The sequence below is a fragment of the Eurosta solidaginis genome, chromosome 4 (genome assembly GCF_040869045.1).
Source record: "Eurosta solidaginis isolate ZX-2024a chromosome 4, ASM4086904v1, whole genome shotgun sequence".
NCBI classification, from domain to species: Eukaryota; Metazoa; Arthropoda; class Insecta; order Diptera; family Tephritidae; genus Eurosta; species Eurosta solidaginis.
Window position 1 is genome coordinate 48,454,544 of NC_090322.1, and position 21,980 is coordinate 48,476,523.

Sequence of the window (21,980 nt, forward strand, 5' to 3'; positions counted from 1 at the left end):
CCAGATTGATTTTCCTTATTTTGTCTCCATAGCTCTCAACTGAGTATGTTATGTTCGGTTACACCCGAACTTAGCCTTCCTTACTTGTTTTCTTTTTAATTTGACCGGCTTTGGAACTTTAGGTTCCTGAATTTTTTGAATTTTGTTCCTCTTTCTATACTCTTCAATTGTTATTGGCTTGGGGCCTTGGTTTATTTTCTCGGGTGTTTTCTTTTCATCTTCTAGGATATTTAAATTTTTCTAGCTAGTTTATAAAAAATTTGGTCAAACTGACTTTGTTGATTTTGTATGTCCTCTTCTGGGAACGTAATTCAATAAGCAGTAAAAAAAAATTTTTTTTACAGCAAAAATATAATTTTTGCTTGTCAATGGGCAGCCGCTAGGTTGCCCGAATATTTTTTTTTTTTTTTTTTAAATAATGGTTAAAGAAATGACTTCATACTTAAGCTAGTGTATTTATTATACTTATAATTATCATGCTCCTCTTGTTTATCACCATTGAAAATGTGGTACGCTTCACGAGATCAGTGTCATTCTTGCTCTGGGGCTATGCTAATATCGTTCCAATTTTAATGTATTTTCCGTTGAAGTAATTGCCACAATATGCTAATCTTCGTGTATTTTCCGTTGAAGTAATTGCCACAATATGCTAATCTTCGTGTATTTTCACTTGACGTAATTGCCACAATATGCCAATCTTCGTGTATTTTCCGTTGACGTAATTGCCACAATATGCCAATCTTCGTGTATTTTCCGTTGACTTAATTGCCACAATATGCTAATCTTCGTGTATTTTCCGTTAACGTAATTGCCACAATTTTTGTTATTGGTGCCCGACTTTAACACCTTCTCTTTTTTTTTTTTCTTTTTACAAGGCTTAGGCTGTAATCAGCCAGAAAAATTCTGCCGGCTATGACATTAGGCTGAAAAATCAGCTAGTAGCATCATAGGCAGGATCGCCATGTTGAAAGGTCCCTAACGCCATTAAAACAAAGAAGGCCATTAAAATAATTCAGCCTATTTATATTAGATTATTCTAAACATATTCTTACATATCTATTTACATTTAAGCTTACATACTTACATACATAACTACCTTAAACATACATACTTACATACCTACATACTACTCGGCACAAAATATGTACCTACATATATGAGCTGCAAATTTATGGGAAATGCTAACCTTGCAAGTTGCAGGAATGCAACTTGCTGGGATTCAAATTCGTTTGGTTGTGTGTTGTACACGTCTGTTTATTAATGGCTGTGTCAGCATTAATTCTCAAGTGCATTTTTATGTGTTGATGAACATTTAGACTATTTTTGTAGCAGGTTAGAATATTAGACTGATTTAAATATTTTGGATTAAATTGAATTGTTGGCTGCTTACACTACAATATCTTATCTGAGATATGCAATTATAATTGTGGAAATGTCGCTCACAAATACACGCGCATATGAGAGCTATACACGTACATCTGTAGTTATAATTATAGCAGATAACCAACTAGTAGATTCTAGAACAGAACCGCCTAGAAATGTCAACGAGGAAACCGAACACTATAAAAAGGCAGCAACAGTAGAGGCGCGAGAATCAGTTGGATTTAAGACGCTATCTAGCGTTTAAGCAAGCTATCAGTTGCAAATTATAAGTGTTATTTTCAAGTAGTCTAATAAAGACCATTATTGCATTATTCAATATTGGAGTTATTTATTCAACAGTTTAGTGATTCGAACTTAGCAGAAGGTTGCAAATAAGAGGATTTGCAGTAAATTCGTTACAATACGGTTACAAACATGTATCGCTCAGTTCAGTGTTAGAAAATTTGTTCTATTAACGGCGAGTTGAGCCAAATGAAATAACTATCCTTGCATTTAAAAAAAAAAAAAGGACTTTTTAAAACAATTTTTTGCACCTCACTATAATGTTAATAAGAAAATTTGTAGTTTTGTTGTTGTTGTAGCGATAAAGATAGTCATAACCATCAGTTTAAAACGCCAAAGAACTGTCAGACAGCCGAATAAACACGTTGAGCGAATGTAGGGAAAAAATGTTATGCTCAGTAATTTGATGTAAAATCCCAATTGTCCTCATGGAACTTGGGGGTGGGGAGGGAGGGATGGCCTAAAGGTTTAATGTGGCCATATAAATCGTTCCCGAGATGGTCGGGCCAGCACCTTAATGGTGCTGTGTTACCGGAGCGTATCGGATCTGTATCCGACAAAGGACCATCACATCGATAACACTCCCCAAAGCCTTCGGGGAGTAACTAATCGCTACAACAACAACAACAACATTAACTTGAATTAATGACGTCTCATTCATGAATCATTATTGATGGATTACATGAAAAAAATGTTTGTCACAACAACTAAATGAGTTTTAGACTAAGAGCTGACAATAAAATTATCACAGAATATTTACTATTTATACTATTTTATTGTAACGTAGAAATAAAATTCTCTTTTAACAGCCACATATTGTTTCAAGTAATCTTTTCTAGTTATTTGGTAAAATTTAAATACATTTCTGATAAATTTAATTATGATTATAAATTTTATTTATTCAATATAGAAAGTTCGGATATCAAAGAGTGGCTTTACTTGCTTTTTTCGTAATATCAAAATTTAACTGTCTTGCCAAAACGGATTCAACACAAAGCTCGGTAAGTCCTGAAACTCGCTCTTGAGATGAACATGATCTATGAAAGTTTTTCATTCTTGAAAGGACGCTGAAGGAACGTTCTGCACTAGCTACAGTTACAGGTATAGTGCAAAAGATACGTAAGCAACACAAATGTTGAGGAAAATCGTATACAGATTTTGAACATATTGTTACGAATATTAGCAACACTGTACATCAGTGGACCAAAGTGGCAACCGTGAAAGCGAAGAAAACTACCTTTCAAATTTCTCCACAGACACTGGTGAGTTTTTCGGTGATGACAGCGTTACCACTTGGACCAGAATCGCGGATAAAAGAACTGGTTACGATATTTGGTTACATAATGCTCTGTGTACTATTTTACCAGTAACTATCAGAATCGGGGCGTAAATGTGATCTCGAGTATTTTCGTGTGATGACAGTTTATCGTATAGCTTCTTCCATACCTGGAATTTCGAATATACGCCAGGACAACAAATTTTAGATCGATTTAAAGTATTGGTGCTTAACAGACGACATGGTAGGCAATAAAAAACATTGCTACTGGCCCTCCACACTAACCAGGCGCGCTCCACTTTCTCTCCATTTGGCAAGATTCTGTTTAACAACGAGGTAGGAAACGCATCGTCATGACAATCACGTGGAAAAATAACAGGATCATTTTGATGACCTCGACGAATTATTTCGTTGCCTCATTATCGACGGTACCGATGTCGAAGTCGTTTAAATAATCTGAACTTTGATACAGAGTTGGTGGTATTTTTGGAAGACTTTTTGAAGATGAACCTTCATCAGTGTCACCACGAAAATTTTACGATTTCGGATTCATGTAAACATAAATTTTTGTTTGATGTTATCAAACTGTGATTTTTGCCGGCTCAAGGTCCAATGTAATAAAACACTTTTTTAAATATTTCCCAATATATTTCAATCTCCTTCGGAGATCGTCTTCAGGGGCTATAACAATAACAAACAAATATTCACATATAAAACTGAATACAATTTTTCCATACATGTGAATATTTGTTTGTTATTGTTATAGCCCCTGAAGACGATCTCCGAAGGAGATTGAAATATATTGGGAAATATTTAAAAAAGTGTTTTATTACATTGGACCTTGAGCCGGCAAAAATCACAGTTTGATAAAGTCAAAGTAAAAAGGTCGTTACAATCAAATTTTAGTCTTTTTGTTTGATGTTTTTATTGTCTCCTGTACATCTGTAGTTATAATTATATAGCAGTAACTAAGTAAATTCTGGAAGAGCCTAGAAGTATGCAAACGAGAAATCTCAGATTATAAAGGCCGCAACAGTAGAGGCGCGACATTCAGTTTGATTTAAGCATTCCATCTGTCGAGCAGTACTCTAATAAAGGCCATTTTGCATTATTGAATAGTGGTGTTCTTTATTCAACAGTTTAGTGATTCGAACGTTAGCAAAAGGGTGCAAATAAGGGGAATTGCAGTAAATTCGTTACAATATGTAGATGGCATTTAGCAATTCCAATGGTGACAGACCTTTATCAAAATTTGCTTCGTAAATGTGTTTGAAGTGAATTATTTCGTATTTTAAGCCTTGTTCGACTTGTATTTTTCGACAAATTTTGCTGCGCTCACCCGAACCGTAGTTTCATCCATGTCTTCAAATTGCCACAAAAAGGAAAACGTCTCGCTAAAATTTCTCATAGCTGCAAATCGTTCAGTAATGCCAGTGATTGAATCAGCGATCACCAGGAATGTATTGTTTTTAAAATCAGACTCTGAATCATCCGTAATCATCTCATTTAAATTATCTTCAAAACGTCTTTTGGGTCTCCTATTTCGAATGTCCGGAAACTTTCGCGAGGTGTTCAATTGAATAGCGACTGTTTTGCATTCGTTTAAAATTGTTTCCCATTGGTTCCTGATCAACTTCAAAGAAGCTAATAAGGCATCTAGATGTCGGACCTCAACATCTATAGCGGCGTCTCTAGCTTGAAGGACCACGTTGCTTTCATTAATGGTAGTCAGTATTTTGAACCAAATTGAGGACACCATCTCCGTATGCTTGTGCAGTCAAATTTGGCTTTTGTCTGAAAGATTATGAAGAGAGCTCGGTAAATTTTTTTTGAGGATGTCCCATCGTTGTGGAGTGCTGCTGAAAATAGTAAAACATTTTTAAAATATTTTTGTACAACTCCGAAGAAAGTAATTGCAGCCTTACAACATTCTGCAGCATCAACACCACATAAATTGAGACTGTGGGTTGCACAAGGCGAGTAATCAGCATTTGAGTTTTTGTCGATAATGTGACGTAGTGCTTCGTTGCAAGCTCCTTTCATATTGGCGCCGTTATCGTACCCGTGTGCACGAGAATATTCAATCAAGTATGGCAAATTAGATCAGAGGTTTTGTGATCAGTTTTTTGGTTACAATTCACGAAAGCCAAAAACCGTTCTTGAATTGTAAAATTTGTTGCTTTCGAATTGAAATGGATTTAGCGCAAAATGAGCGTAGTCAACGTGACTAGCATCAGGCATAGCATCAACGATAATAGCAAAATACTTGGCTTTCTTGCCTTGATCGAATATATTTTCCCTCACGTGCTTTGCACAAATTTCTATAAATTCGTTCTAAATATCTAGGGAAAGATAGTGAACTTGTGTAAACGTTTGTGCTGCTGTTGTGAAATCATAACTTTCTCCAAATGATCTCTAAATATCGGATCATATTGGCTTATGAGATCTTAGATGCCCAAAAAATTTCCATCGTTTCGTTCACCAAGATATATACTTTCGCCTTTGAAAGCTAGGCCTCTTTCACCCAAAAATAAAATAGTGTCCAAAATTCTATATCAAATTTCTTTCCACTTTTGAGTTTCAGTGTGAATTAGATTTTGTAAAGATCGCCATTGAATATAACATTTACGCCCCGATTCTAGTATGGTAACAATATTCTTCAGCACGGTAACGAAATCATGTGGCAGCTTTTACACCCTTTTGGTATTCTACCCGCGAAAGTAACCGGATTATCTTTTACCCACAAAAATAGGTGGTTACATCGAAATAACCCCATAACAGCTGTTGTTTAGAAAAAGGCAAAACTGAAAAATAAAGAATTGTAAGCGCAAATAAGTAAAGATAATAGTAAACAAGTAAGAACGGGACTGTCTTCGGCTGTGCCGAAGACTTCATACCTTTCATGAATGGGACTGAACAATAATCTTATCCCGTTCGTAATCTCCGAATAATCGGATGTATAAGATAAGAAATATATAGTGAACAGATCTACATACCTTAACGATTTTTAAGATAAATATAAAATAAAAAACAGATAGGTACTTTGTGTGAGGATGCAAAGTTTCAGGTTTTTTGTGGTCTGCGTGAAAAAACTATGACTACGAATCACGTATTTCAAAAATATATGACGAAAACGTAACTATTTGATGAAATTTGATGAATTTTGAAGATTCTAGCCGTAAAAAAGGGGTCAAAATGACAGTTTATATGAAGTATATAATATATATACCACCGATCTCTATGATTTTTTCAGACAACAATATATGCTATATACGAAAGCATTTTGTGAAATTTGAAGCTTTTAACTGTTAAAATGGGGCAGAAATTGCGCAAAGTTTCTTATCTGAACAATCGGTTGTATGAGATATATACTATGTATACCACCGATCTCAATGATTTTTTCAGACATCAATATATGCTATACACGTAAGCAGTTGGTGAAATTTGAAGCTTCTAGCTGTTAAAATGGGGTAGAAATTGCGAAAAGTTTCTTATCTGAACAATCGGTTGTATGAGATATATACTATATATACAACCGATCTCTATGATTTTTTGAGACAACAATATATGCTATATACGTAAGCAATCAGTGAAATTTGAAGCTTATAGCTGTTAAAATGGGGTAGAAATTGCGAAAAGTTTCTTATCTGAACAATCGGTTGTATGAGATATATACTATATATACAACCGATCTCTATTATTCTTTCAGACAACAATATATGCTATATACGTAAGCAATCGGTGAAATTTGAAGCTTCTAGCTGTTAAAATGGGGTAGAAATTGCGAAAAGTTTCTTATCTGAACAATCGGTTGTATGAGATATATACTATATATACAACCGATCTCTATGATTCTTTAAGACAACAATATATGCTATATACGTAAGCAATCGGTGAAATTTGAAGCTTATAGCTGTTAAAATGGGGTAGAAATTGCGAAAAGTTTCTTATCTGAACAATCGGTTGTATGAGATATATACTATATATACAACCGATCTCTATGATTTTTTCAGACAACAATATATGCTATTTACGTAAGTATTCGCTGAAATTTGAAGCTTCTAGCTGTTAAAATGGGGCTAAAATTTGCCAAAAATATATATATATATACTATATATACCACCATATATATACTATATATACCACCGATCTTTATGATTTTTTCAGACAACAATATATGCTATATACCTAAGCATTCGTTGAAATTTGAAGCCTCTAGCTCTTCAAATGGGGCAGTAATTACGAAAAGTTCCTTATCTGAACAATCGGTTGTGGGGGATATATACTATATATACTACCGATCTCATCAATTTTTTCAGGCAACAATATGTGCAATTTACGAAAGTATATGGTGAAGTTTGAAGCTTCAATCTGTTAAATTGGGTAAGATATTACAAAAATCCTCTTTTTCTGAAAAATCGGTTGTATGGAGGATATATGCTATAGTGGTCCGATCCGGTCGGTTCCGACAAATGTCTAATCGGACACCCAAATACACCCGCTCACCAAATTTTATCAAGATATCTCAAAAATTGAGGGACTAGCTTGCATACAAACAGACAGACGGACAGACGGACATGGCTAAATCAACTCAGCTCTTCAACCTCATTATTTCGGTATACTTAATGGTGGGTCTATCTATTTTCCTTTAAGGACTTACAATTTTCGGTTTCGTGACGAAATTAATATACCATTTCATTTTCATGAAAGGTATAAAAAGTGTTGCCTCTTGCTATACATATTTGTTTACATTGTGTACTTTCACAGAATAAATTAGAATATACCTACATATGTAGAAAATTATCATGCATAATATGCATATACACATCGTCCCGTTTATTCGTTAACCTCGTATCTACAAGTTAGACATTTTCGGTAAAGCGAACACGGCTGCCACACCATGTTTTCATTTGGGACCAAAATTGTATTAGTATAAAATAAAAATTTTTGAATGTTTCCATATAAAATTTTACTAAACATAGTGAAGACTTTCCTTTAATTCAAGTTGAACAAACAAATATATGTGCATGCAACCAAAAATGGTACTATATTTTGATATAGGATCAGTCTATGTCTTTCACCAACCAAACGTTGCGAACCTAGTTTTGGTCACAAAGCACTTGGTTCTAGCATTATGTTGTTCATTGCAATGAAATAAAATATATAATGCAGTTAGGTTTTAGTAAGAAACGGTTCAAAATTTGCGTTCTGGTGTTGCCGAAGTAAATCATAAATGAAACTAGGCAATTTTGTTAGTGCTATTTTTATAGATGTTTACTTTTTCCCTTAACGTTTAAACTTCATATCAGAGCCTAGATTCAGTAAGTGTGAGTTTTGATCCCAGGCTTCGAAATATCTAGCCGTTATTAATATTATTAAAACAAGAGTTTTTTTTTTTGATTAGTCGGTTACTTCATCAACAATTAACGACAATGTGTTTGCCAACACTTTTCTTTTTAATGCCTGGCATAAATTATATCCTAGGTTAAATTTTATTTTTCTGGTACATTTTAATGACTGAGCAATTTTTTATGGTGAGAGTTCCATTGAAGTAAATTCAAAATTATATGGGGGCTAACAAAAGTGTGGCGAATTTTTCGGCAATATTGTGAATTTTTACCTGAGTGAAAAAGAAAGAAAAGTACCAATCGTGGCTACTGCCTAAAACGGACCAAAATTGAAGATAAGGGACCAGTGGACCAAATGGGGTTGGATGGGACCATTTTTGGTCCAAATGGACCAAAGTGGCAACCGTGAAAGCGAAGAAAACTACCTTTCAAATTTCTCCATAGACACTGGTGAGTTTTTCGGTGATGACAGCGTTACCACTTGGACCAGAATCGCGGATAAAAGAACTGGTAACGATATTTGGTTACATAATGCTCTGTGTACTATTTTACCAGTAACGCTCAGAATCGGGGCGTAAATGTGATCTCGAGTATTTTCGTGTGATGGCAGTTTATCGTATAGCTTCTTCCATACCTGGAATTTCGAATATACGCCAGGACAACAAATTTTAGGTCGATTTAAAGTATTGGTGCTTAACAGGCGACATGGTAGGCAATAAAAAACATTGCTACTGGCCCTCCACACTAACCAGGCGCGCTCCACTTTCTCTCCATTTGGCAAGATTCTGTTTAACAACGAGGTAGGAAACGCATCGTCATGACAATCACGTGGAAAAATAACAGGATCATTTTGATGACCTCGACGAATTATTTCGTTGCCTTCTTCAGATCGCAAGAACTCATTATCGACGGTACCGATGTCGAAGTCGTTTAAATAATCTGAACTTTGATACAGAGTTGGTGGTATTTTTGGAAGACTTTTTGAAGATGAACCTTCATCAGTGTCACCACGAAAATTTTACGATTTCGGATTCATGTAAACATAAATTTTTGTTTGATGTTTTTATTGTCTCCTGAGGCCCAGGCAAAAAATCATTATCAATATTCGTTGCTTTTGAAATTCGGCTTAAAATTTGCACATGGAACAACTAAAGACTCTCCTGAATTAAAAAATGTCTTAGTACCTCTAAATCGCGGGCCCCCTAGGGGGTCCCGGGGGAATCCCCCCTCTTGTCGGGCCTGGGTACAGGGTACCATTAATTACACGCAGCAGATTAGGGGGCTTAGAATATACCCACGGTAGGTACGCCTGCCGTAGGAGGCGACTAAAGTACCAAATTGATTCAAGTGGTTGTGTATGGCAACCCTTTCAAGGGGTTTCCAGCCCTTCTCCAACCCAATTGTCAACCTTGCGTACCCGTGGTGAATCCCGTTTCTTTAACAGACGTAGCTCTGGCGACCCTAATTTCCTCATGGATCTAGGGGGTTGTAGGGCGTTGTAGCCTAGAAGGTTTCATGTGGTCATACCAATCATTTCCGTTAGTAACTTAATGGTGCTTGTTACCGGAACATACCGGATATGCATGCGGCAAAGAACCTTCAACATGGATAACACTCCCCAAGTCCTTCGGGGGAGTGTCCATCTCACTACAATAACAACAACAACAGGGGTACCATTACCTATAATTTCAGCCTTTTTGCAGAGCGGCAAGTGAGCTAGTTCCAAAGTTAGAATCTTCAGGAGGAGGAGTTCAGGAGGAGGGTAATATTTTTTCCAGAAAAAAAGTCGCCATAAAATTTACAAATGGTTTCCAAATTGTTTTATTACTAACGGCTGAATTCTGTAATTCAGTCTCATCAGACATTTCTTGAGATTAATTTCGGTATTCGAACTCACCACATCAAATTTCACCAAAGATGCAATTTACCATTGAACAACAAATACGTCTTGCGACATGTTAAGTTAACCGGTAACATGGTGAATCGCAAGACGTCGAATACACAAACCATGCAGACTTGAAAAGCAGAGGTCCTGATACTTTTGTACATATGAGTTGTGATAGGCAAATGTCGCTGGCTAATGGTCAAGCAGCGACATCTATTTTGAAAAAGTGGTTTAGTAGTGGAAGAAAACCAAAAAAATTATCTGCCTCAAAAATTGAACCGACTTTTATCTGGCTCAAATCGTTGTAGTTGCATTTGCATGCAAAATGATTTATCTAGCTCAGGATCTCTGCAATGGGGATGTCTGCCGGGTTTGATTATACGGCTGGTTGGTCCATTTCATGTTTTACGTTTCCAGGGATAGCTAGAGCTTTTTAAAATAAATAATGATAGCCAGAGTGTTTTTTGCCATTAGTTAAGTCTAAAAGCTCCGATTTATTAAAGCAGCGCTGCTGTAAAACCTCTGCAGTATATATTTTTAAACCTGTCACCTCTTTCTGCTAAATAAGCCTACCTCTACGCTTGCTTTACAAAGATACCGTCAATTCTGAGTTTTGGTGTTACAAGCCTCAGATCGTCAATTATCTCATTGACGTCAGCAATATTTTCTGCATATATAAGTGAAAAAAACAACACTTAAATTTACGAGGGCGACGCATATAAGGTCCTCCGTTCCGGTAATATATTTTCCTGGATTGCAAGTAAGTTTTGACAGACCCGGCGCTCCGCTCCGGCTCTTTTGTTTTTGCTGCTTGAAATTTGCTTTTATTGCAACCTCCAACAATAATGCCGCTTTGAAGTTCGTTTTCGCCTCGAGCTTTTGGGTTTTTCAACTGGTTTGCGCATTTGCTAACGCGGCGGCGACATCTGTGGTGCGATAGCGCAACATACAAATTGATAGGCTGCACCGAGTTTTTTTATGTAATATTTTTGAAGAATCACCTGAAATGGACGTAGCCGAGTTATTTTCAAAAAAGTTGGAAGATAAATTCCACGGAATTGAAATAAGAGCTCTCCGATTTAAACGCAACTTTCGCTCGTCTGGAAGCTGCGTTTGATCGCATTGAGCATATTGAAGTTGAAATAGCCAACCGTAAGCTGTGATTATCTAAACAAGAAAATCAAATGGCAGCTTTCGATGTACAAGTCCACGGAATCCCCCATATGGAAGGAGAAAACTTGCTCTACGCAAAATTTAGAGCACCACCTTCTATCAAAAGCAGCTTTCCACAATGAAAACTAAAAGCCAGCATAGTAGACACTGCCATCAATATCAAACTGCAATCCACGACGGACAGAAACATGCTGCCTAAAATAATAACAGATGTAGTTTTTTTATAAGCTTTTATTTACTTTCACTAGGCTGTTGTCTGTAATCAAATCTTGCAAGTTAAATTTGATACACTTCCCGGTGTCCCGATTGAGCTGAAATTTTGCACACATGTCTAACTCCGATGACAATGCAATATTACTTTGCGAGAATTCGATAAATAAATCGATAACAGAGTTATCGGTAATGATTTATATTCACAAGGGGAATAAAAGCCTAAGTCCTCAAGAACGCAGGTAACTTCGCTTTGTTTGTGTATGCAACAAACGTAGAGTTAGGCCTGTTATCGCTAAATGTTGCATACTTTTCTGCGCACTTGATTTTGTTTTACAGATTTTTGGCGATGGAACAGAGCAGAGATCTGCAATAAGTAATTGTACATTGAACGTGACATAGGCAAAGTCAAAATAAAATATGATTTTTAAGTTAGTTAACACCCGAATAGAATTATTAATTTTATTAGAACAATTAGGACTGTGATATAAACTGTAAGATTTAATAATTTAGGTGTAAAGTTTTTAATGTTAAAAATATATAATTATGAACAATATGGAATTATTTGTCGCAGACGAAAAAGCCTAATTATCGTTAAAGGTTACAATGAACTTATAAAGTGTTATATTTCTTTACAGTCAATTTATTGTTTTACTTTTTTAGTTAATTTTAGTAACCAATTGTAAGATGACCATCGTGGTCATCTTTATTCTTGCGTCGTAGTTGACGCAGGTTATCGCCCAAACGCTTTAACGCAAACTTAAGTAAGGCACACAATATTAATTGCGTAGACTTCTCGCACATACACCGCTTCTAATACCAAAACAAGAAACTGATGAACTTTACTCTTTAAATATATTCTTTTTGAAATTTTATTTGTTGAATATAAAAATGTTAACAAATTTAGAAATTAACACATATATATATGTATATGTGTGAGCTGCTTAAAACTTTTGCTTCTTGACGAGTTGAATGCGCGAAATTAATTAGCGTCATTCAAAGTGACGTTTATGAAGGTAACCCTCATTGTGAGTGATTGGTGTGGTCAAAAAATTGACGTGGTTTAATATTTAATGATTGATGTTATGGTCACTCAACACTTATCATAAGGGTTGCCTTACATCATCCCCCTTTGAAAAGAAGAATTGGCCAAATTCTTCTGTCCCAAACGTGATGTATTTTATCTTAATAAAAGTTTAAGACTGTTAAACTAAATTAAAATCTACATCTATGTTTAGATCTAAATTAAAAATGAAATTCTAAAGTCTAATTCTAAAGTAGGACTTAAATTTAATTTTTATAATTAAAAACAATTTTTTTGTGTTTTAATTCTACTGTATGAATTAAGTTCTTAATTTTTAATGATTGTTTAAATTTATTTGATTTCATTGTCTTTTTTTCAGGTTTGGAAGAAAAACATTTTATTCCTAATTTAACAATAGAGATTAACTTTAAATAATCTTGAATTTAAAATTTAATTTAATTAATTTTTCTTATTCTATTTTTATGTACTATTTTTTTCTTTTTCGTTTCGTCATCAATTAACGTGACGTTTACGCCGTCAATACCTATTACGGTATACGGACCAATATAGATACTACTATGCTTGTCGCGGGGTTCTTTTTCAAGCAATACCTTGTCAAATACCTTGACAGATATTGGTTGTGAACTTTTGTTATATCCGGTTTGATTTTTTAATTTGTGTTCTGTAACTGTTTTATTCGCTAATTCGTGAGTTTTTTGAAAACGAAATTTAACTTCTTTCGAATAGTTTGCTATGTTATAAATCGGGTCTATTTTATCGGTTTGCAGTTCTTTTGGTAAATTAGCTGCTTTGCCAAAGACTAATTCATATGGTGAGAATTTATTATCGAATACTGTGTTTGTTGTTGTGTTGTGAAGAAAAGTAAAATATTTCAAGTAAACATCCCAGTCGGAAAAATTGGGATTTAGAAAAGATCTTAAATATTCATTGAAAACTCTGTGATTTCGCTCTACTGTGCCAAGAGTTTCATGATGGTACGCTGTGGAAAATTTATGTTCTATTTTTAATAATTTTGTTAACTCTGAAAAAATTTCATTTTTGTATTCGGTACCTAAATCAGTTTTAATTGTTTTCATAATGCCATATATTAGTATGAAATTTTCAAAAATAGCTGATGCGACCGTTTTTGCACTTTTGTCAGGTATCGCAATCGTTACTAAGTATTTGCTGAGATCGCATATAATGGTGACAGCGAACTTGTTACCATTATCGGATTGAGGTAGAGGTCCTATAGTGTCAATGACAACAATGTCGAATGGCTTACATGGTGTTTCGGTTAGGACTAAATTTTCTTTTGTTTTTGGCTTAGCCTTATTCAAAAGACATTTTTCGCAGTTTTTAACAAATTTCGCTATATCGCGCGTCATGCCTTTCCAATAATATTTGGTTCTGAGTTTTGCATAAACTTTTTTGCTACCGAAATGTCCTCCTAAAATTGGGTCGGTATGGTAAATTGTTATTAATTGTTGTTTTTTGTCTTCGTCTGTCACAGTTTCTACGGGTTCGGTTAGGACGATTTCTAAATGTTTTAAAATTTTATTCCCAATGGTTTTCAGATCTGATATCGAAAAATATTTAAAAAGATTATCATTTTTTTGCAATTCAATTATATTAATATTGCGCTTGCCAGCTTCTTTTTGTAGCTTCAAAAGTAATTCATCTAAATGTATTATTTTGTTAGCACACGCAACCTTAATTAACTCAATCTTTTTGTGTTTTAAATGCGCATTTAATTCAAAATTCGTAATTTTACCACTTTTATCATAATTTATTTGGGATTTTACTCTGGGTATTTTCTTTGAAAATTTGTTTGAAAAATTATCATAAACTTGTAATTTTATGTTTTCTTTTACTTTTTCTTCTTTGAGTATTTCTTGTTGCATTAATTGTTCTTGTTTTGTCTGTGATCTTGTCTGTACTGCTAAAATTGATGTTCCTGAATTTTTTATTTCTTCTATTGTGATGCGAGAGAGTGCATCTGCTCCTACGTTCGTTTTACCTTTTATGTATTCAATAGTGAAGTTGTACTCTGCCAGTTCAAGTCTGATACGTGAAAGTTTTGAAGAGGGATCTTTCATATTGAACAAGTAAACTAATGGACGATGATCGGACTTGACTGTAAAGTGTGTGCCATATACGTATGGTCTGAACTGTTTTATTGCAAAAAATATAGCTAAAAGCTCTAACTCAATTATTGATTTCTTTTGTTCTGAATTATTAAATGATTTGGACGCGAAACAAATTGGTAAGTCAATGCCATCTTTATTTTGACTTAAAATGGCACCACAACCAATTTTTGAAGCGTCGACAGTAATTATAAATTCCTTTTTGAAGTCTGGGTATTGGAGAATTTGAGGAGAAATTAAAGATTTTCGGAGTTTTTCAAATGCTATATCACATGATTGATCCCATTTAAATTCCACTCTTTTCCTGCTAAGTTTATTTAAAGGTGCTGCTATGGAAGCAAAATTTGGTATAAACCTTCTGTAATAATTGGCGAATGCCACGAATCGTCTTACTGCATCTTTATCGCACGGTTTCGGATATTTTTTTATTGCAATTATTTTGGAATCGTCTGGAAGTAGACCTTTTGACGAACATTTGTGTCCTAGGAAAGTGACTTCTGAACGCATGAAGTTGCATTTTTCGGGATTTAGACGCAAATTAAATTTTTTGCATGTTTGAAAGACTTGTTCTAAATTTTTAAGATGGTGAGCTTCGCTACACCCAATGACTATAAGATCATCGACATATAAAAAGGCTTGGTTTGGAGAAATTCCTGAAAAGGCAATTGACATCATTCTTGAGAATGAATTCGGAGCTACGTTTAAACTAAATGGTAAAACTTTCCATCGAAAAGCACCACGATCAGTGCTGAATGAAGTGATGTCTCTAGAATCTTTATTTAATGGGATTTGGTGAAAACCTGAATACAGATCCAATGTAGAAAAATATTTGGCTCTGCCTAGATTATCAAGAATATCGTCTATTCGTGCAAGTGGGAATTTGTCTGCTATCAATTTTTTGTTTACGGCTCTAAAGTCAACACACATCCTGTAGGATTTCTGTCCATTTGGGTTTTTCTTTGGCACAAGTATCAATGGACTATTATAGTTGGAATAGCTGTGTTCTATAAGATCGTTTTGCAATAAATTATCAACTTGTTTATTAATTTCCTCTCTCTGACAGTATGGTAAACGGTAGTTTTTTATGTAAACAGGATTTGTATCTGTCAATCGTAATTTCTGTTCATAAAAGTTGTTAAGTGTCATACGATCGGTCTTTAGTGCAAAAATATCATCATATTTTAGACATAAATCGAGAAGTTTTGGTTTGGCATAATTTGGCATTTGTTTTTCTAAAATTGATTTTAATTCCTCTGACCTTTTCGAATCTTTTGAAAGATCATTGATTTTATACACGTTATAGTTGGTGATTTCATCCGTAACTATGTTACAATTTCTTACGTATTTTACCTCGTCAGTGACGTTTAATACCTTTATTATCGGATTGTTAGTGTCAACAATACACTTTGCGGTGAACACACCACTACAAATTTCCTGTGCGTCTATAAAAACTGGATGTTTAGATTTTTTCAGCTTAAATAAGCGATAAACTTCGCATCTAGGAGGAATTATCAATGTATTATCGGTTGTATTATGTAAAATTGAAATTTTATGAATATTTTTGCCAATGCCAATTGTTATGCTCTCGTTTGCATAGTCTATGATGCAATTGTATTTTTTCAAAAAGTCTTTGCCTAAAATACCATCTGACGGTATGTTGAATTTGTCATCTACTACATTTAAAGTATGTGGAATTGAAAAATTTGAATAAAAAAGTTCTGTTTTAATGGTACCCAATGTTGAAACTGTATCTGTCGTAACACCCGTTATATTTATAATATTGTTGTTATTTATAGAAACATTTTGTTTTAAACTTGAAAGTTTTATAATTGATATATCAGCCTGTGTATCTACTAAGAAAGTGCATGTTTTAAAAGAGTCAATACAATTCAGTTCGATAAAATCTGAGTAGTTCAGGTTTAAACAATAAATTGATTTATTTTGAAAAACGTTATTTAATTCAGATTCTGGTCCCCCAGTGTTCGCTCCTGAGGGCCGTTGGCGTTTAAAGTGCGTACACTAGCATTATTTGTAGTATTTGAACGTCGATTGTTGTTGTTACTGTTGTTATTGCTGTTGTTTCTGTTTACGGGCCTGCTATTGTTATTTCGAAAATTACCATTATTTCGCGAGCCATAATTATTGTTGTTATTATGCCTATAATTGTTATTGTTGTTTCTGTTAAAATTGTTGTTGTACCTCGAAAAGTTGTTCCTATTATATTGATTTGACCTGAAGTTACCTCGAAAACTATTATTTTGCCTGTTATAACGTGATCTAAACGCTAGTACCTGCCTTTCACTTGTTTGGTTATTTTGTTCTACGATCATTTTCGCAACTACATCCTTAGAATCAGTAAACGTAGTTGACGCTAAAATTGATTTTACTAGGTCTGAGCGAGTGTTAAGCCGACAAACGTTGACGGTTTGTTCGACTGCCATTTCGTGCGCTTTTTCCTGAGTCATTCCTTCTATAACTAATGATCGTTCTAAAGCATCGGAGAGTTCCTCAACACGTTTAGCGAATTCAGTATGATTATTATTAAAAACTTTTAACGATGCAATTTTTCCTGCAACAACTTTTGAGTTGTCAGGTTTTATTCTACTTTTTAATGCATCTTTTATTTGTTGAATTGTTGTTACTTCATTTGGAATTGCCTCACGCGCTTTCCCTTCTAACTTGGATTTTATAAACGAAATGAAAGTATTTGTCAAATTTTCTTCCATCAAATCTTCTATCAAAACTATTTTATCTATAAAGGATGCAAGTGAAAGCGGATCGCCGCTGTAGTTTTCTCTAATTATGGATGCACACATAGTAATAAAAGTTTTCTTTTGCTCTGAAGTCGCCATTGTTGGTTGTTCTTCGCTAATTGTGTCTAAATTATTATTGTGGAGTGAATTGGAAAATCCAGGGAAATCCTCAAGAAAAGATACGTGACTTTTTTTAATAATACTAGCTTTGTAAGCTGAAGTTGTCGATGCGTCAGATAATTCTTCCTCAGTGTCAAAATCAGAACTTGATTCGCTTTCTTGTATTAATTCAGAAAGATCTTTGGGTATTTTTATATTGCAGTTAATTCTAGAAAAACATTTAGTGAGTTGTTCTCTGCACTTTGACAACTGACATCTGAAAACTTTATTACATTTATTGAAAATGTTTACCTCCGTGGCAGAAAAAAAATGTTTCCTAAAAAAAAAATTCGGAAAAATGTTAGATTAACGCTGTAGGCACTGTTTATACAAGAATGAATTTGAAACTATTCATTCGCTCAGTAATTGTGGTTTGTAATTTAAAAAAAATTTTTTTTTTTTTGTTTAAAAATCAGAGAATATTCGAAATATTCAAAATCGATGGGTTAATTGGTAAATGGTAAAGATTCGCATATTCGAAAGGCACTGTATTTAAGACTTATTTTGTAAATGCAAGTGAATGTTGAAATATTTTAACCGCACTGTATTCGTTTAATAATGCAAAGAGAAAAAACTGTTGGGATATTTGAAAGACACTGTATATAATACACAGTTTGAAAAGAGTCGCAAATGTAAGATATGTTGAAATATTTGGAATACACTGTATTCGTGTGATGCTTCGAAGGAATTGTTAACTATTTGAATGGCACTGTATTTGTTGCAAAAAAATATGTAAATGTTTATGATATTCACTATGTTCAATTTCCGAAGAAATAATTAGAAAAAGGGAAAAGTAAGCTTTCACCGATAAAATAAATTTTCACCATTACCATTATGTGACTGTAACCTGTCTATATTGATATTTGAAGTCAATGAAAGATTTCAAAATTGATTAGCTTCGAATAATTATCGCAAAATTTTGGCGAAAAGGTTTGATATTTTTGGTATTATACATATAAAATTGATGTATAATTTGCGTTTCAAAAAGGTTTTTAAAAAAAAAATGTTTAAATTTGAAAAAATAGTTTTCCGATTGTATTTATTACGAAGCAGTGTTCGCATTTAAAATAAAAAATTCAAGTTCCATGTTAATGTTTGAAAAAGAAAGAATATAGTAATATATGCGTGATAATTTGCATGTGGTGGCCGTATATTTGAAATTACTATGCTTAATGTACATTTGAATTTTTCGAAATTTGAATGTTTATATTTCAATATAATAATTTTATGTATGTAAGTAATTTGAAAAATTCAATTTCTTAATTTAATTAGTTTAACATGTTATTGTCTTTAAAGTAGAAAAAGTATGTTGCTACATGCGTAGTAAACAAATGTTTAAGAAAAGTATGTTTATAATCAAAAGTGTCAAATTGTGTTGCTGCATGCGTAGTAAACAAATGTTTAAGAAAAGTATGTTTATAATCAAAAGTGTCAAATTGTGTTGCTACATGCGAAGGCTACATGTGTATTACGAAAAATTGTTGCTAAGTTTATAGTATACATGTATATATATTGAGAAAGCCAAACTACCTACGTATGTACAAAGTTAAAATTTTATATACGTATATATTATGGTACTGTACCACCTTTTTTCTGCTTTGCTTGCTGCCTTTGCTTGTATACTGCTGAAATTTGTTGTTGTTGGTGTTGTCTTCCGTAATGCTGCTGTTACCAAGTGAATCTTTTCCTATTTGCCTCTCTCTTCCGCTATGCTTTTTTTCTTTCTCAGGTTGAGTTGGTGGAATAAATGGCGTGAATAATTTACCGCACTTAACGGTGCTTGGTAATAGCGTCACTGGTGGTTGTGCTTATCATCACCGTTATGGCATAGTACAGCCAGTTCAAAAAATTTTAACATATATGTGTATGTATGTATGTAACACCACAATTTTCCAATAACTTTCTTTCTTTTTAGTATATTAAATGTATGTATATTTTGGATTTTGTTCCAAAATTTTTGTAAAAGTCCACTTTTAGTTTTAAATTTGGTTTTTATTTACCATTTAAAATTTTTTTGAAATTGTATTGGTTTTTGTAATTTATAACTTTTTTTTTGTAGGTTTTTTGTAATTTATAAAGTTTTGTAGTCTTTTTATGATTCTATGCTACTTCATGTAATTTTTGCAAAGTTTTTCTTTGTCTTTTATATTATTTTACGTATTTTTGCATTAGCACAACCACCACGCACTTTTTTCGTCCATAACCCCACGCACATATATATATATTTTTTTTAAAACCTTAAATTGATTTTGTACTGCAGGGAATTTTCTTCTTCCCCGGAGCCATCTTTTGCCGCAGGCATGGCCACGGTCGCCATGTAAGATGACCATCGTGGTCATCTTTATTCTTGCGTCGTAGTTGACGCAGGTTATCGCCCAAACGCTTTAACGCAACTTAAGTAAGGCACACAATATTAATTGCGTAGACTTCTCGCACATACACCGCTTCTAATACCAAAACAAGAAACTGATGAACTTTACTCTTTAAATATATTCTTTTTGAAATTTTATTTGTTGAATATAAAAATGTTAACAAATTTAGAAATTTAACACATATATATATGTATATGTGTGAGCTGCTTAAAACTTTTGCTTCTTGACGAGTTGAATGCGCGAAATTAATTAGCGTCATTCAAAGTGACGTTTATGAAGGTAACCCTCATTGTGAGTGATTGGTGTGGTCAAAAAATTGACGTGGTTAATATTTAATGATTGATGTTATGGTCACTCAACACTTATCATAAGGGTTGCCTTACACAATACTAAAAGCTTATTTTAAAAAAAAATTTTATTTCTTTAATTTTATTTTTTACTTTTTAGTTCGTTTTATTAACAAGTAATAAAAGCTTGATCTTAGAAAAGCTTTTTTCTTAAATTTAACTTAAATATCATTTTTTTAATTTTTAGTAGGGTAAAATATTGTTTAATTTAGTTATGTAATCTTTACTTAGTTATTTGTAACGTTTCTCATCCTATCCATTTCTTTTAATGCATTAACATTACAAGGTTTCTTCGAAGTCAACTTTGAACAGTCAAGTTCTTCGATTCGAAGACCCGCTAAAGACCTAACTCGGCTTAAAGCCCCATAAGCTTGACCAGCAGCAAATAATTTGCAGCCTAGATAAATAACAGCATGATCTACAGTAGTGCCCACGACAAGACAATCGAGAGTATTCTTCTTTCAGCAGTGCCGTGATTAAATTTAGAAGGAAATCTAACTGATTTAGGCTGTATTATGTGAACGCCATCATTACCAAAGTCTACGCGATCCAATGGTATATCGTTATGGTATAGATGAGCACGTCTGTAATATGGCCATATAATTTCAGTGATGTGACCTATTGCTCCATTTACAAGTCCCTTAGCAACGTCAACGTTAAATCTCAACCTAACTTTAGCACCAACAATTATTTCTAGTTCCTTTGGAAGACCTCCTGTTTTGTTAATGTCTGAGTGTATTATATTGTAACGAATGTTAGCAGCACTGAGCGATGCTATCGTCTCTAAGCCGATGCTAAGCAGTGACGTGAATTCACATCCATATATCAATCATTATGTATCTACGTAAACGAAACAATAATTGCGTCTTCACATATGTACCATGTACGTATACGAGCAGCGGAGAGTCAATGCGCAAACACATGCATATATCTGAGATACTCCTGAAGGTATGCAATGAGAAAAGCTATAAAATTGTGCAATTGTAGTTACAGCTGAGAAGTTTGAGAGCTGATGGACTAGTATATTCTGGAAGCGCCTAGAAGATGCGAACGTTGAAATCAAAGAGTATAAAAGGCAACAAGTGTAGAGGCGCTGGAATTCAGTTTGATTTGAGATTTCGATTAAGACGCTATCTAGCGAGCAAGAGCAGTATTATTTTCAATAGTAGAGTTTCATTTGAGCTATCAATCAGTTTGGTTATTAGGCAAGCTATTCGTTGCACAGTTTGAGTGTTATTGTGAAGTACTTTAATAAAGGCCATTTTGCATTATTACATATTGGAGTTATTTATTCAACAGTTTAGTGATCGAACTTAGCAGAAGGTTGCAAATAAGAGGATTTGCAAGTAAATTCGTTACAATATTATTAACATCAATCTGATCATTGTTTTTTGTTCCATCAATTAATTGATCTTGCTAATAATCAAGTATCAGCTGAGTGAAAGTAATTGTGCTTTTGAAACGATACGTTGAGCCAACTGTCAACAACCAATCGATAAAAACGTTGAGTGAATAGAGCGGAAAATTTTTATTCTCACTAATTTGTCGTAAACTATGCGTTCCAAGAAGTTATCACTAAACAACGTCGCCAGCAGTTGTGCTTTTGGAATGCGGGCCATGC

At 33.9% G+C, this 21,980-nt stretch overlaps 1 pseudogene; it reads right to left on the reverse strand.

The window, feature by feature from the left end:
* Positions 1-500: 500 nt before the first annotated feature.
* LOC137251546 (U6 spliceosomal RNA) lies at positions 501-594 on the reverse strand (annotated as a pseudogene).
* Between the last annotated feature and the right edge of the window lie 21,386 nt (positions 595-21,980).